The sequence below is a fragment of the Panthera pardus genome, unplaced genomic scaffold, assembly GCF_024362965.1.
Source record: "Panthera pardus isolate Hobbes unplaced genomic scaffold, ASM2436296v1 HiC_scaffold_17, whole genome shotgun sequence".
NCBI classification, from domain to species: Eukaryota; Metazoa; Chordata; class Mammalia; order Carnivora; family Felidae; genus Panthera; species Panthera pardus.
Window position 1 is genome coordinate 4,032,773 of NW_026526732.1, and position 16,784 is coordinate 4,049,556.

The window sequence follows — 16,784 nt, forward strand, 5'->3', positions numbered from 1 at the left end:
TTTTGTTATTATGAATAAGTCTCAGTGAAAATAATTTTTACAATTTACTTTCAGTAGGTTGGAGGGAGATTGCTGGGTTGTATGATAAAAGCATGGGTAACATGTAAGAAATTGCCAAAACCGTCTTCCAAAGCAGCTGTCCATTTTGCACTCCTGCGGGGCATGTGTGAGGGCTCTGGTTCTTTCCTTTATTGGCCAATAGGCAGAAAAGTCAGTGTTTTAATTTTTCACCATTCTAGGGCATCTGTCATGGTATCTCACTGTGGTTTTCATTTGTATTTGCCTAATAACTACTTACAGGGGGCATCTTTTATTATGCTTATTAGCCATTGGTATATTTTCTTTGGTAAAATGTCTGAATATTTTCCCCATTTTTTTCAGATGGGTTTTTTTTTGGTCTTTTTATTGAGCTCTAAGAGTTCTTTACATATTCTGGATCCAAGGTTTCTTTCTTTCTTTCTTTCGAGAGAACATACGAGTGGAGGAGAGGGGGCAGAAAGAGACAGAGAGAGAATCTTAAGCAGGCTCCTTGCTCAGCACAGAGCCTGACACGAGGCTCAATCCCATGACCCTGGCACCATGACCAAAACCAAGAGTTGGAAGCTCAACCAGTTGAGCTACCCCGGTCCCCAGTGGATCCAAGATTTCTAAATTGGATACACATTTTAAAAATATTTGCTTCCAGTATGTGGATTGCCTGTTTCATTTTTAAATGCCTTTAAATAGCAAAATTCTTAATTTGAAGAAGTCTAATTTTCAATTTTTGTTTCATGGTTTGTGCTTCTTGAGTACTACCCTTGAAATCTATTCTTAACCCACAGTCATAAATTCTTTTCATCTGAAAATACAGGTTTAACTCTTACATTTAGATTTGACTTTTGTTTGCAGTGTAAGGTGAGGTTGAATCAGAGGAAATCTGAATCTGCCCTCTGCAGTGGGGTTTGAAATCATTAAGGTGGTTAAATCCACGTGAAAGTTTAGAAATACAACTTTAGAGTTGTTTGCATTCTTTAAAATTTTTTTTTGATGTTTATTTATTTTTAGGAGACAGAGAGACAGGTGCAAGCAGAGGAGGGGCAGAGAGAGAATGAGACACAGAATCTGAAGCAGGCTCCAAGCTCTGAGCTGTCAGCACAGAGCCCGACGTGGCCCTCAAACTCACGAAGTGCAGGATCATGACCTGGGTCAAAGTCGGAGGCTTAACTGACTGAGCCGCCTAGGCGCCCCAAGTTGTTCACATTCTTAATTTCATCAGTTACCTTAGAAAAAAATTCTGGCAACTCTTTGGGAGAGCTGAAATTTTAGGCTAAAATTAACTGGCTAAAAATAGGCAGGAAATTATGATTCTTTTGCAGAGGATATACCCTTGCAACAGCTTTCAATGTCTTCTTCGTTGTCAGAAAACATATGAAGCTCCCATCTCTTGGCTTCTTTAACCACTAGATTATTCCATGTATTCCCTCTTGTATGGAAACAACTCAAATCTACCAGCCTCTCCCCTCCCTGTAACATTTTTTAACACCTAGTAATTTTGGCCGTAGGGTTAGATAGGGTCTACTATCTGGAATTTACTTTATCTGCCGACAGTCTTTTATTTAGGGATTCATAATATATATTCATCTACTTTATCCACCCCATTAATATTTAGACAGATGCCCACCAATTAAATTTTTTTTTAACGTTTATTTATTTTTGAGACAGAGAGAGACAGAGCATGAATGGGGGAGGGTCAGAGAGAGGGAGACACAGAATCTGAAACAGGCTCCAGGCTCTGAGCAGTCAGCACAGAGCCCGACGCGGGGCTCAAACTCACGGACCTCGAGATCATGACCTGAGCCGAAGTCGGACGCTTAACCGACTGAGCCACCCAGGCGCCCCAGATGCCCACCAATTAAGAGAATGGGCTCAGTACCTTAAAAGGTATTTACAGAAGAAGGTGCACATTCTGAGACTTACTTAGCTCTTATCTCGCACCCATTTGATAAACATATCTATCTTCCCTTTATGGATAGATCAAAAATGATTACAAGGCCAAGCCCTATGTTTTTATCTCTTTCTCTCTTTTTCATCGTGTAAGCATTCGGTTGGAACCGAGTCAGCCACTTACTGGTTCATTGAGGATGACTGCAGACCTCCATAAAGTGCAGAAGGTTCATGTTCAGAGGGGGCAGAGGAAGGGCACTGGATTGGGGCATGGGGAAATGGCCAAGAGGGTGAGGGTTCCATGGCCCAAATACAGTGTGGTGGGTGTCCCCCCCCCCCCCACTCTGGGGAGTTTGGAGGGAGGACAAGATGGCACTGAGGGGTTGAGTTCATTGATATTGCAAGAAGACCTAGCTGGACGTTGGTGGTGCCTCTAATGGACATATGGCGAGAGGGAAGCCAGAGAACCCAAGGTAGCAAAGCCAAAGCCTCAACTAGATCAGAACGCTGATAATACGTGGGGGCCATATTCACTCTCCTCCCTTCATAAGCACCCTGCTCAGTGTTGGGGGGCAGCGTGAATGCAGTGCCCGGCCTGGGGTTCTGTGTGCAACGTTATTTTGGCAACGTCGCTCTCCTGCGGTGGCATCTGACCGCCTGCACCTGCTCCAGTCCCTTCTTCCTGCCTCTGATCAAATGACTCCTCCTTTTAAATATAAATGATAAAATTAAATAGTCTCATCTGGATTTTTTTAAAAATATTATTTTCACAGTCCGGCGTCTGCGGTTTTATTTCTAATCAAAACACGTATTCGAAGACCCTAGTATCTGAACACTTTCAGAAAGTGAAGTATTTTATGACATAAAATATGGAGAAGGGAGGCCTCGCTGGCTCCGTGGGTGGAGGATGCGACTCCTGATCTCGGTGTCATGAGTTCGAGCCCCATGTTGGGTGTAGAGATTATATTGTTAAAAATTATTATTACGTTATTACCATTATTAAAAAATATGGGGAATTGATGACACAGGACAAGCCCATCGTACTGGAACATCTATCGTTCCCTAAATGTGACCTACAATTTTATTCTTTCTGGCTTTTTTCTGTGGTATCCTTTTCTCCAATCCTTCCCAGCCTGAAGACCTTGCTTACATGTGGAATCCACCAGAAGCCTTCTGTTCTTCCTGTGCTGCCGTGAACCTGTCTGTACTAATCCTCCCAGGATGGCCGTGCGAGAAGTCTCTCTGTATTTATTCTCTTATGATTGTGTATATACCTCCGCTGTAGCACATCTTATATTTGTCTTGTTTGAGAGCAGGTTGTAAAAATCTTCCTGAGGAAAGGGACCTAATTTTTGTATGAATTTGCCTCAAAACACTTAGTGTACTAAAACATAGAGTGGTCCTTATCACGTCTTGGTTGAATAGGCTTAAGCTAGAAAGCATCAAGAAAAGCATCAGAAAGCATCAAGATTTCAAAATACACAGAACGATAGAGCCAAGAGTAATAAAAACCATGTGAATATCCTGTCACCGCTCTCAGGCACCCACTGATTGATGAGTTGGCTTGGAAGGGTCAGTTACGAATGTAAATCGTTTCCGTGATGGGTCCTATCCTGGTTCCTCTCATTAGCCTCTCCCCGTAGAAAGAGCATATTTCTAGTCACATTTTACAGATGCTACATTCCTTGTTAAGTATGAGAACACTGTGTGAATGTGCTAATGCCTCAAATTAGGAAACGAATCTTAAGGGAGTTCACCTTGAAATAAACACACAAACGATAAACTTAATTACATAAATGAAGAATTTCTTACTGGGGCTTTCCTGCCTAACATTTGGTGATTATCTGCAACACAAATTTGCATACATAAATATTTTTGTACATTTAGAGTACATTAGGGTATTTTGGTCTCCTAGTTATGTGTACACACACACAAGCATGCACATATGTGCACGCACACACAGATGTGCATCCAGAAGCATGCACATGTACACACTCACACACAAGCATGCACACATGGGCACACGCATGCACACACTCACACAAGCATGCACACATGCACACACACGTGCACACACAGCCAGTTCACCCAAGTGAATTAATGTTGTACCTTTAAATTTTTTTTTTTTCAACGTTTTTAATTTATTTTTGGGACAGAGAGAGACAGAGCACGAACGGGGGAGGGGCAGAGAGAGAGGGAGACACAGAATCTGAAACAGGCTCCAGGCTCCGAGCCATCAGCCCAGAGCCTGACACGGGGCTCGAACTCACGGACCGCGAGATCGTGACCTGGCTGAAGTCAGATGCTTAACCGACTGCGCCACCCAGGCGCCCCAATGTTGTACCTTTAAACCGAATGTGATTGTGGGGCCCCTGGGTGGCTCAGTTGGTTAAGTGACTGACTCCGGGTTTTGGCTCAGGTCATGATCTCATGATTTCACGAGTTCAAGCCCTGTGTTGGGCTCTGTGCTGTCAGCATGGAGCTTGCTGGGGATTCTCTCTCTCTCTCTCTCTGTTCCTCACCCACTCACACTGTCTCTGTCTCTTAAATAAAGAAAAAAGTTTTAGAAATTTTAAATTGAGTGTCATTACTTTCATTTTAAGACATTGAAAAAAATTTAAATGGTAGAGTTAGTTTCTCAAGGCTTTCCTCGTGTCTTATGTTCTTGGACTCTAAGCTAGGACTTGGATTTTGGTGCCCATCTTTTAGCTCTCATGCATTACATAATGTCTAGGCATTATCTTGCCTCCCCATGACTCATGAGCATGTGGAGACATGTAAGTAACCTATAGCTACAAGAAATGAGGGGAAGATGGTGTACCCAAGGAATAATACAGTCATTACAGAAAGGTCACATGATGTAACACATTTACTTTCTCACAAAACGGAACAAATTAAGACCTGAGGAAACTTTGAATGTTTGACGAGAAAAAATAAATTTTGTTAAGGAAAAAAAGCTCCTATATCTTAAACTGTTCCACAAATATTGAAGTTAAGGAGGGGTGACCATTGGAAGACACTATGAAGAGCACTGTTATATAGGGTGTGCTTTTGACTAGATAGTGGATTTATGAGGTGGCCCTGGGGACACGGTCTGAGCTGGGAGTGGGACATGAGTCCATAAGTTTGCACTTTTCATTTATCTTATTGTTTTTTTTATCTTGATGGTGATATTTATAAAGTTTATACTTTTGTAGAACAAATGCAATAATCACTTGCCTCGTACAACTTACAGAGCGGATTCCGTACACAATCATAGTTTAAGTTCTGTCATATTTTCAGTTAATGTACGTACTCTTTTCATAAGTATTGGGATTTTAAGTTGTTATAGCGCACAGTTGGGGTGGGGGCTATGTTGCGTACCCTCTTTGTTTCCCCTCCCCCCTGCTCCCCGCCATGTGCAATCAGGACCATGGACAGCCGCCAATGTGGTAGTTGTATCTATGCTTTCTTTCAATGCTGAGACTTCTATGATTTATGTTTAGTCTTTCTCTTTCCTACTGAGGTTGGGTCCTAATGTATTGAACATGATGAATTTTTCTGTATATATTTCTAAAGAAAATACTAGACACGAAATTGGTTAATGAAGAAAGCGTGAATGAAGAACTATATTTTACCTTATATCAACTGTAAATGGGATTCCCTGGGTCACCAATTCCTGTTACTTTAGTTTATAACATTGTATCTCTTATGCCTTTTACTATTCCATTCTTTAAATTCATTCTCCATTGATACATAGAGTTTTATGTTTTTTTATGAAGAATTAAAAAAAGGATAGATTTCTTTGGGTTTTCCAGTTTAATAATGCCTTTCTTATTTTTTTCAAATTTTTGTTAAATTATAGTTAGTTAACATAGAGTGTAATATTGGTTTTGGGAGTAGAATTTATTGATTCATCACTTACAGATAATACCCAGTGCTCATCCCAACAAGTGCCCTCCTTAGTACCCATCACCCCACCCATAATTATGCTTTTAAATTTACCTGGTTATGGAAGTCACTTGATGTCATATTAAGCTACTTGATACTAGAAATTGTGTTCTTGAAAACAGTGTAATATTGAAGCTGAAAATCCTCAGACTTGATCTGTAGTTCTAATTCTACATCAACATGCATTAAAAAAACCCAAAAACCTAATTTTAGACTGGCTTTATTGCATGTGACATCTCCATCCACATTCGGAGCACCCTTACGTCGAATGAGGGACTGAAATACCATTTTCCACTGAAAGGAATAACAACTACTTAGAGAAATAGCTGTTCTGGGTCTGTGGCAGTAAAACCTTTAGCCATTCTATTGTGCTGGAAAGTAAGGAAGCTATCAGAGACTGCAGGGGCAGCTTTCTTTGAAGTTTTCCATTGTTCACATTAGGTCCTAGGCTTGATCTCCAGCCCTGTTTGCCTCTGGCTGCGGATGTGAATATCCATTTACATAGAGTCAAAGAAGTTTACCGACTTTCACATTATGCTCTACATTGTGATTCATGGATCTGAGCCTGCCATTTTCTCTCTTTAAGGAATCTATGGCACTTGGGAATATCCACCCAAATCTACAGTCTTTATAATTCTCACTATCCCCCTGCTTTTTTTTTTTTTTTTCAAATCCTGGAGACACTGCAGGAGCTGGTGTATCTCCTTCTGTGTTTGTCCTGTTCCAGTTTACACAGGCCAAGGCCTCAGCACTCATACTTTTACGTACCTGAGGGGTCCTCTGAATACACCTCCTGCCGTGCCAGTCTTAGCAACGTCACTGCCTTAGCAACGCGCAGCCAGGCGTGCAAGTCCAGAAGCCCATCCCATCCAGAATCCCTTCTTAGGACCTCGACTGTCACCAACCACATTACACTGAGTTCCCTAAAAGCAGTTGCCACTGCAGGGCTCAGTGGATGTGATTTATTGAGAGAGTGCACCCCCAGAAAAAGCTATAGGTTGGGAAGGCCAGGAGGGCAGGGAGAGCACTGAGCAAGGTGGTCTCAGGTAAGGTCTACTTCGATGGGTTTGGTGGACCAGTGGCCACCAGTGGCGGTGACCTGGCAGTCATCACAGATCCATCTACAAGGAGCTAACTGAAGCTTTGGGGCATAGACAAACATACTAAATCTAGGATGTGGGTGTATTAATTTGCTGTGGGGGACATAACAAAATACCACAGCATGGTCTAAGTAAGACAACTTTATTTCCTTACAGTTCCGGAAGCCGGAAGTCAGAGATCAAAGTTTTGGCAGGCTTGGTTTCCCCTAAGACCTGTCTCCTTGGCTGTGATGGCCACCATCTCATAGCATCCTCACATGGTCTCTCTTCTGTGTGCCCGTGTGCTAACCTCCTCTTCTTGTAAAGACACTAGTCAGATTGAATTAAGGCCCACCCCAATGACCTCATTATAACATAACTACCTCTGTAATGGCTCCCTCTCCAAACACAGTCACATTCTGAGAGGTAGAGAGGAGTAGAGCTTCAAATAGGAGTTTTGAGGGCACACAGTTTAATCCTAGTCCAAAAAAGGGGGTGGGGAGGGGAACCTACTATAGATTAAAAAACATCAACAAAGTGTAAGATAAGGGCCTTCCTAGATCCTAATTCAAGCAAATCAACAATAAAAAGATATTTTTGAGTGAATGGCACCTGTTGGGATGAGCACTGGGTGTTTTACAGAAACCAACTGGACAGTAAATTTCATATTAAAAAAAAAAAAAGAAATCCCAATTCAGACTGGGTATTATAAGATATCAAGAAATAAATTTTAATTTGGTTAAATGCATTAATGGTGGTTTTATTTTTATAAAAATGTTCTTATATGAGAATAGGTACTAAGCATATAGTGATGCCTGGGATTGGTTTATTTATTTAAAACTTTTTTTAAAACACTTATTCATTTCTGAGAGACAGAGAGAGACAGAGCGCAAGAGGGGTGGGGCAGAGAGAGAGGCAGCCCTGGAATCTGAAGCAGGCTCCAGGCTCCGAGCCGTCAGCACAGAGACCAACATGGGGCTCGAACTCACAAACTGTGAGATCATGACCTGAGCTGAAGTTGGATGCTTAACTGACTCTGCCGGGGATTTATTTTAATGTAGCCTAGATGTGCTGTCCCCCATAACAAGAGTGGAAGCGTATTGCTGAAAGAATAAAGGCAAAAATTCAGATGTGTTTGAAAGTGGGTCATTGAAGATTCGTTGTACCACTTTTTCTAATTTCTTTTTTTTTGCATTTTAAAACGTCCATAAAAATGGTAATTAAACATAAATTAAGAAGGGTGTTCACGTTGTTCCATGACAAGAACATATATGTTGAAGCGAATAGACACCCTTACTCTCACTGTATATTACCATGGGTCAGGGTGATTAGTGCATTTCTTTTATCTTAACTATTAAAATGGGAGTTAACTGAGGGCAAAAAGCACGTTTTCTTCATCTTTTTTATCCATTACATTTTTCATGGGGTCTTGCACAAAGCGAATTCTCAACAAATAAGGGAATTAGCTACGGATTAGAATGTCAGGTTCATAGCATTTATTTTTTTGTTCTTGTTAGATGTTCTACATTAAACATTTTTTTTGCCTGTATTGTTATTTATCGGAAATAATTTGGATGATTTCCCAAAGATTTTTTTTTTGGCTGAGTAATTTTGACTTTGAAATTTCTCATGCAATAACATTTTTGTCAGTAGGCATATTAAATGCATTCAGATGGTAGCTCTCATTCAAAATCTAATAGGCATAGTAAAAAGGTAGCATGAGTAACTGTAGAAATTTCTTTTGAATACCCTAAAAAACCTCTTATTATGAAGACTTGAAGTCATTGTACTGATTGGTGGCCAATATATGAAGTGCTCATAAACAAATGTTTATGGTTAATATCTATTTAAGACCTTTTTTTCTTTTGTTTTCTCTTTCTAGGGGCCTCCCAGTTGACGCTGTAGGAAGTAACATCCAAAGCTTTAAGTTTCCTACAGACCAAATGCTGGTGAGATGCTCGCGTCTCCTTCTATCTCCGTCTTTCTCTGTCTCTCTGTCCCTTTTTTACTTTAAACCTAGTAACAAACATAGAGTTTGAAAGCTGAGAAGCAGGTATGGGTTACAGTGGCCAAAGGGTTGGCACACTGGTCTGGCTTCTCATCTCAGTCACCTACCAGATAATGACAGTCTCTTGCCTCTCAGTGTCTGTGCACGAGTTGTCAAATTTGCGGTGGCAAATCTCATGCACTTAAGTGGAGACTTCATGCTCTTGCTTGTCCGACCCTTTCTCAAACTCAAAAGAACCAACCAAGAGGCTGAAGTGTCTTGATATAGTCTACCATTTTACTTTGGAGTTGGCCTTTCTTCCCTGGTAGACTTTGGTCTCCTTTTGCTTTCGGAATATCTCTGTTGGCAGCCTGAAAATTGCTGAGCGTGTTGATAAAATTCGGATTGCAACACTAAGTCCCAGCTGGAAAACAGGCCCTTTGGCTTTGGGACATTCTTTATGTTGATGCGTAAGATTTCTTCTTTTCTGCCTACTCTGTTCTGACCCTTGTTTTATTTCTTTAGTGGTAGCCTGAAAAATCTGGCATGGTTAAGAAGTGTCATGTTCTGGAAAGATTAGTTCATGAAATAACTTGTATTCGTGGGCAGTGTATTGGAATTTAAAAAATCTTTAGTAAATAAAGAGTCCTGGGGACTCTTTCCAAAGTTTCAACTAAAGGGCACACGATTTAAATCAATTCCACCGTATGTTTGTTATTTCACTATTGTTTTTGCTTTTTAACTAAACAGACAGACAAAAAAAACCCAATAATAACCCCAGCTTGGGAAAAGGGCTTAAAAGTATGTCATCTCATAAAACAAGTTTCCAATTACCTTTGACCTGCATTTCCTTTTTTTTTTTTGGCCTCCATTTTCTGTTTGGATCCAATTGTGCTAAAACAGCAGTAACACAAACAAAAGAAAACAAAAGCAGCCTCATTATTTCCCAGCCTAGGACACACACGAGCCATATGGACCTCACACTGAAGTTCTGATCATCAGTCTATGGCAGGGCATTCACGTTTTATCTCCAGAAGATCAAGCAGATAGAGAAGCCACTTCGCGTGGATGGGGAATTCTTACTCAAAGCTAAGTAAGCTTTGTCCAGCTTGAATAATAGCTGGAATAATAATGAAGGAAATTCTGCAAAGAGCTAAACTAGTCACAGGTGCAATTTTTTCTTTCCTTTTATAACTTTACCAAGTCTGAAAATTCACGGACGTAAAGACACGGCAGAGAAGAAGAGCACAAATATAAAGTTTCTATTTAAAGTGGTGAGCTAACAGCCATGGATTAGTGGGTCACAGAAATCCCGACGATTGTCCATCGGAAACGCCACAAGAAATACCCTACACTTCTTTCTCTTTGGTCCCAGTGGTGGAACAACGTGTTAAGAGTATTACAAATATGTACATTTCATTTTTTTCCACACTAGAAGAGGGGACATTCCTCTTCTCTTCCTCTTCTGAAATACCAATAAGACACACACACACACACATGCACACACACATGCACACCCGTGTGCGCACACACACAGAGATTGCCACACAAGTGTTGGTTGTGACGGCTGTCACATGGCATTAATGGATTGTATCAGATGGCACAACGTGGGAACAACTCTGCCTGTGAGTCATTTGTGGGTTTTGTTGCTTTTTCTGAAGGTAGAAACTATATCAAGAGGAATGTAATTTGTTTCTATAAGAGGAATGGGTAACTCTTTTGTAGGGTCACTGAGGTATGACGAAAGCTGCCATACTTCATTAGACCAGCTTGTCACACACTGTTTAGTGGAAATACCTTTCAGCCTTTCTGTCAGTTGTTCTGACAGACCAGAGAGACCTCAGATTTTAAGGAAATATTCCATTTGACGATGGGAAGGGAGCTGGCAGGGTGAGAGGACGCAAGAACGACTGGAAGGCACAAACGCACGTGGAAAATGTAAGTCTTCCCTGGGTGTCACCGGAATAGATTTCTTTAAATTCTTTTTTTTTTAAACGTTTATTTATTTTTGAGACAGAGAGAGACAGAGCATGAACGGCGGAGGGTCAGAGAGAGGGAGACACAGAATATGAAACAGGCTCCAGGCTCTGAGCTGTCAGCACAGAGCCCGACACGGGGCTTGAACTCACGGACCGCAAGATCATGACCTGAGCCGAAGTCGGCGGCTTAACCGACTGAGCCACCCAGGCGCCACACCGGAATAGATTTCAAGATGCTGCACAATGAAATTTAAGGCAAAGTTTTCCAGAATCTCACAATTCAGAACATCCTCAAGTCTTTGGGTTCCACGTGAAGGTTAGTCTGGCCTATTGATGTTAGAATAATACTATTTTCATCTTACTACTAATTTCTGACACTGTGTAGTTTATCGTAGGTCAGGGCACAGTGGAATGCGCATCAGCTTACGGGATACACTCTTCCTGTCACATTCGTGTTCTGCTGTTTTTATTTTTTAACTCTGGCAGGGGTAAGAGTAGCCATATGCCCTACAATTAAAATGCAAGCATCTATTTTTATGCAAATTTTCTCATCTAAGAGAAACTTCCCCTTGAATGTTGGCACATTATATATGTTGATAATAAATAGCAATTTATGTTTGGTATTATGGAAGGAAAGTCACAAAAAAGGTCTTTGATCTCTATGGGCCCCAGTAGATAAAACAGGACACTGCAATTAGCAACTGATGTAAGCCCTGGAGAGGCATAAAGAGGGGAAGGAGGAATAGGCATTTTTCTTCTGGAAGGATTTTAAGAGAACTAAAGCAAAGAAGGATATTAAAGCAGTAAGATAATGGTTTCTTTTATATGTCTACCAGGATAACGGTGTCCATTGTTATCTGTGTAAAAAACATTCATTAAACATCTAATGGCACACCGAAGGATAATAACACTAATTCAATATTTTAGTCCAGAAATCATTTACGAAAGTTGTGAGTACCATAAAATTCTCCTTGGAAAGTTAGACTCCATCAACATTTGCTAGAAGAAGAGTTCCATTGGTTCAAAGCAATGCATACCACGGTTTCAGGGGCTGCAAAGTCAAATTCTTTGTGGAATTTTGTGATACCCTCGTTGTCTCTTAAAACCATAACCATTTGTTTTTCGAATTTCAAAGAAATTAATGTAATTCAATTCTGAGGCTTGTTGAAATGCCTGAGCATGCTCTTGAAACCATTGGCAGGAGTAGCAATTTCTAATACACCAGGCTTGGAATTACTGAACTACGGGAAGAGGTGATATACTCGGTTAATTTGATAAATTTCTGATTATGAATTCACAGTAACAATGTTTTAAGTTTTTTTTGTTTTTTGTCTTTTGTCATACAGCCAGCGGAAAACACAGTGACACATTATAAGCATACAGCCGAATGCCTGATCACACGGGCACAAACCTACGATTCCTCCATCCAGGATGGGATGACGTTGAACAGCGCGGACACCTTCAAAGCCCTCTGACCTCTTCCCCATGCCTTTCCCGCCCATAGGTAACCATCGTGTTGGCTTCTAACCTGACGGATTAGTACTTGAGTCTTATGCAAAACGAATCATATATACGTATTCTTTGTGTCTTGTTCCTTTCACTCATGACGATGCTGGTAATTCTCATCTCTTGCGCGTGGTGGCGGTTTGTTCATTACTTTGTGACGCCCCATTGTATTCCACAATCTATTGTCTCTCCACTGCACTGTGATACAAACTGTCCATTTATGGGGCACCTGGGTGGCTCAATTTCATGACATTTGTATGACAATACGGGGGCGAACTGGCATACAAGGTGGGTCTCTCCACTGTAACTTTCTCTGACGTCGTATATTTTTTGGCGTACCAAACACTGCATGACAGTGACTGGCACATCTGTAACAGGAATATACGTAACTTGTAAAGATGTTATATTAAGTCATGTAGTACTTTTGCTCTTTTTTTTTTAAGCTTAAAGCAATCATAAAATTATAAACAGGTTGTGAGACAGGACGAGGCTTTTAAAAATCCTGAACTATTCGATGCTTCATTTCCTCTAAATATTTTCATCTTCATCTCCTACGAATGCTGACGTCCTCCTACCTAACAGCGATTAAAATCATGTCATTAACACTGATACAGTAATAATATTTAGTTCAGGCTGCATTTGAATTTCTCTGATTGTCCCAATGACATCCCACAGCAAAGGAATACAGTCCAGAATCAGCGTGTTTAGTTGTCGGGTCTCTTTAATCTACCCCAGCCTGGATGAGTTCCTCAATATTTGACTTTGGGGAACTGGGCACTTTTGGAGATGACAGGCCAGTTATTTTGCAAAATGTTCTTGGTTTGGGTTTGTCTGCTGTTCCTCATGATTAGATTTTGGAGTTGAGTTTGGTCAGTTAATGGGCAACTAGACAGAAGCGACCCCAGAGAGCTGGTAAGCATCATCCCCCGGTGTGTCTGTGAGGGGGTGCGTGCAGGAGACGAGCATTTGATTCCGTACATGAGCAAAGAGACCCACCCTCACCACCGTGGGGGGCACCGTCCCTCCCGTGGGGGACACAGTCCCATCCATGGGGGGGGGCACCATCCCATCCGTGGGGGACCTGATGGAACAACAAACCGAAGGAAGAGAAGATTTCTCTCTCTTTTCTCCAGCTGAACATTCATTTCTTCCCCCTCCTGTCAACCACCAGGGCTTCTAGTCCTCAGGCCCTTCAGCCTCAGACCGAGTGACACCAGAGGCTTCGCGGGTTCTCCAGCCTGCACATGGCAGGTGGCAGGACTTCTAGGCGACCGGAACTGCGTGAGCCAATCCGTGTGATAAACGTCCCCTTCCATGCCGGTCTATACATCCTATCGGGTTTGTTTTCTGGAGAACCGTAACACAGGAATACAACGGTGGGGCTATTCTCCTACATCTTACACGGAGGCTCGAAAACTTTATTTGTTCTGCTGCTGAAGATGATGAATTGGATGACAGTGATGAATGCGGTGTCTGCCAGGGTCCCTCCTGTGAAGACACTTGTTTACTCCTTGTAATTAATGAACGCGTTTTTTTTATGGGGAGGGATTTCCAAACCGTGTGGTATAACCCGTCCCTTACGCGTGGAGGTATGTATGTAGCTATCGGGGACTACTGGTTTCCCATTGTATCCAATGAATTACAATTCTATTTATTTGTTTGTTGTATTCTGATGTTTCAATGGTCCCAGATTTGGCCACTGGAGGTGCTTCAACTTGGTTTCTGTGTCCTTTTGCACATCATTTTTTGAGCACTTTTTTTTGGTTTGTTTGTTTTCAAGAATCGCAAGATATTCCAGGTACTTTTTTTTTTTTTTTTTTTACTTTCTCTGTCCCAGATCTAGAATCAGCCCATTCTCCAGGGAGCCCTGGTTCCTTCTGGCACACAATGGTGTTAAGAACGTACTATGTGTGCAGCACTAGGTGTAATCATCGCTGCTGGGGCCCAGCTGCTCCCAGGCCTGGCAGTAGAGTGGGACACTATACGAATATGTGTACATGCACGATAGGTGCGTGTATGTGCATGAGCGAGTGTGTGCATGTACACGTCTATTTGCTTCTATACCTTTCTGCATATTTTGAAGTATGTGAGCTCACACACTGACAACTCTAATTATGATCTCATACCACAGCATTAATTCTAGCTTTCTTCTCCCTTGCAATCCAAAAAAAAAAAAAAAAAAATTTAACTGTTTAATCTTGAGAGAGAGAGAAAGAGAGAGAGCAGGAGAGGAGCAGAGAGAGAGAGAGGGAGGCACAGAATCCGAAGCAGACTCCAGGCTCCGGGCTGCCAGCACAGAGCCCGAGGCGGGGCTTGAACTCACGAACTACCAGATCACGACCTGAGCCGAAGTCGGACGCGCCCCCCGGGCGCCGCTCCCTTGCAACTTTTTGGTCACCTGTTTCCTAACATAAACCTGCTCTCATTCTCTTGAAGATGTTTACCTCCTTGGCCAAGCCTCACATGTAACCCATCAATTTCTCCTCCCCCCTCTCCTTGGATGGGGACGCTCACCCTGTTCAGGTTCAGACGCCACAGGCCAGACCTTCCACCCTGCCGGCGCGCCCTCCTTGGCCCGCTCATCACTCTGGCTCTGACTTCCGGTCTGCTTCCCCTCCAGCCCGAGATCACCCTGTTCACCCTGCTTGGACTCACTGCACAGCAGGCCTGCCCCTCTGCTTGGGTCTGAGACCCTGTGGGGCTCCCACGCACGCATATCTTCCTTCCACTGTTCCGGTTCCCAGACTCCGCACTGGGCCACCCCCCAGGCCCCAGCAGAAAGCTGTTTTGCTTGGCTCCGCACCGTGGCTTGGAGCGGATTTGTTCAGGCAGAGAAGGAAAGGAAAAGGAAGCGCTACCTCTGTATTTTTGTTTCCTCTTTGTTGCTGGTAGTAAAAAATGTGTTCGAATTTGGCATTTTTACTTTTCTACTTTTGTATCTGTAGCAGGTTGTTAGAGAGAGCAACCTTTCTAAACATACCTATTAATTCTAATAAATTATGTATAGACTCTAGTCTATACATATATATATATATATATATATATATATATATATATATATATATTTCCGTATACTTTTCTTTCTGTTTCTCCCCTAGGTTAGGGTGGGTATGTAATAACGGCAGCAGGTAGGATTTAAACACAACCCACTGTGGAGGAAGGCTTTGAACATTCCGCCACTGAGGTTGTTTTTGCCATTTTGTGTATTTCACAGATGCTCTTTATCAGATTAACGTTTACCTTCCATTCTTAGTTTCCAGAAAGACTTTTCATCCTTTTTTTAAAAAAAAATATTTCGAAAGAGAGAGAACAGGGGAAGGGCACAGAGAGACAGAGAGAGAGAGAGAGAGAGAGAGAGAGAGAGAGAGAATGCCTGCACTGACAGTGTTCAAGCTCATGAACCAAGAGATCATGACCTGAGTGGAAATCAAGCTGAAATCCAGAGTCGCACGATTAACCGACTGAGCCACCCAGACCCCCCATCCTTAATAGATACATTATAAAAATGTTTTCTGTGTTCATTGATTTAATTATATGAATTTCCCCACCTACTCTATTGATTTGGAAAATTACAATGAGTCTTGATATTATTACCAAGACCTTGCTTTTGAGGTCACTTCAATATATCTTAGTAGATTATCCTTTTTATTTGCTGCTTGATTCAGTCTGCTTCTTGTTCAGGAGTTTTGTATCTATGTTCATGACAGATGGGTCTGAGTTTCCTTTTGTAATTTTTTTTTTTTTTTTTTAGTTTTGTTATAAAGATTTTCGCTGCCTTGGCTATTCCCTAAAACAGTTAGTGTAAGAATGTCATTTCTTCCTTCAAAAACGTGCAGAATTTTTTGGCAAAGCTTCCTGGAACTAGAATTTTTGTTTCATTTTTATCTGGTAGTTTTTCATTGTAAGTTTACTTACTCTAATCATAATAGTGCTATTCAGTTAGTCTATTTTATTTCAATATACCCTGGAAAGTTTTGCTTTTTGGGGGCATTTTCTAATTTCATCTAAGTTTTTAAATGTGTTGGTCACTACAAAAACTACAGCAAACTGTTGCCTACTGGCAACATCTCACCTGCTTAGGGCTGTGATTTTAGTGAAGGCAAACACAAGCCGGGGCAGAATTTAAAAGGACGCTTAGATAATGAGAAGGAACTTGAAAAGCTCTGATCTAGTCCTTGTGATCTAAAAGGCCGCGTGCATATGCACAGCTGTGTGCAAGACCAGCAAAGACTTTGCGAAAGAGTAAGTACCATGAGTTCACCTCTGGCTGACCTTGACTGTATGCACAGCGGGGAGTGAAAGTTAAAGCTGTCTTGTTAAGCGCCTGATGTTTGAAGACCTGTATCCACATACTGACCCACCTGGCAAAAGTAGGAGACA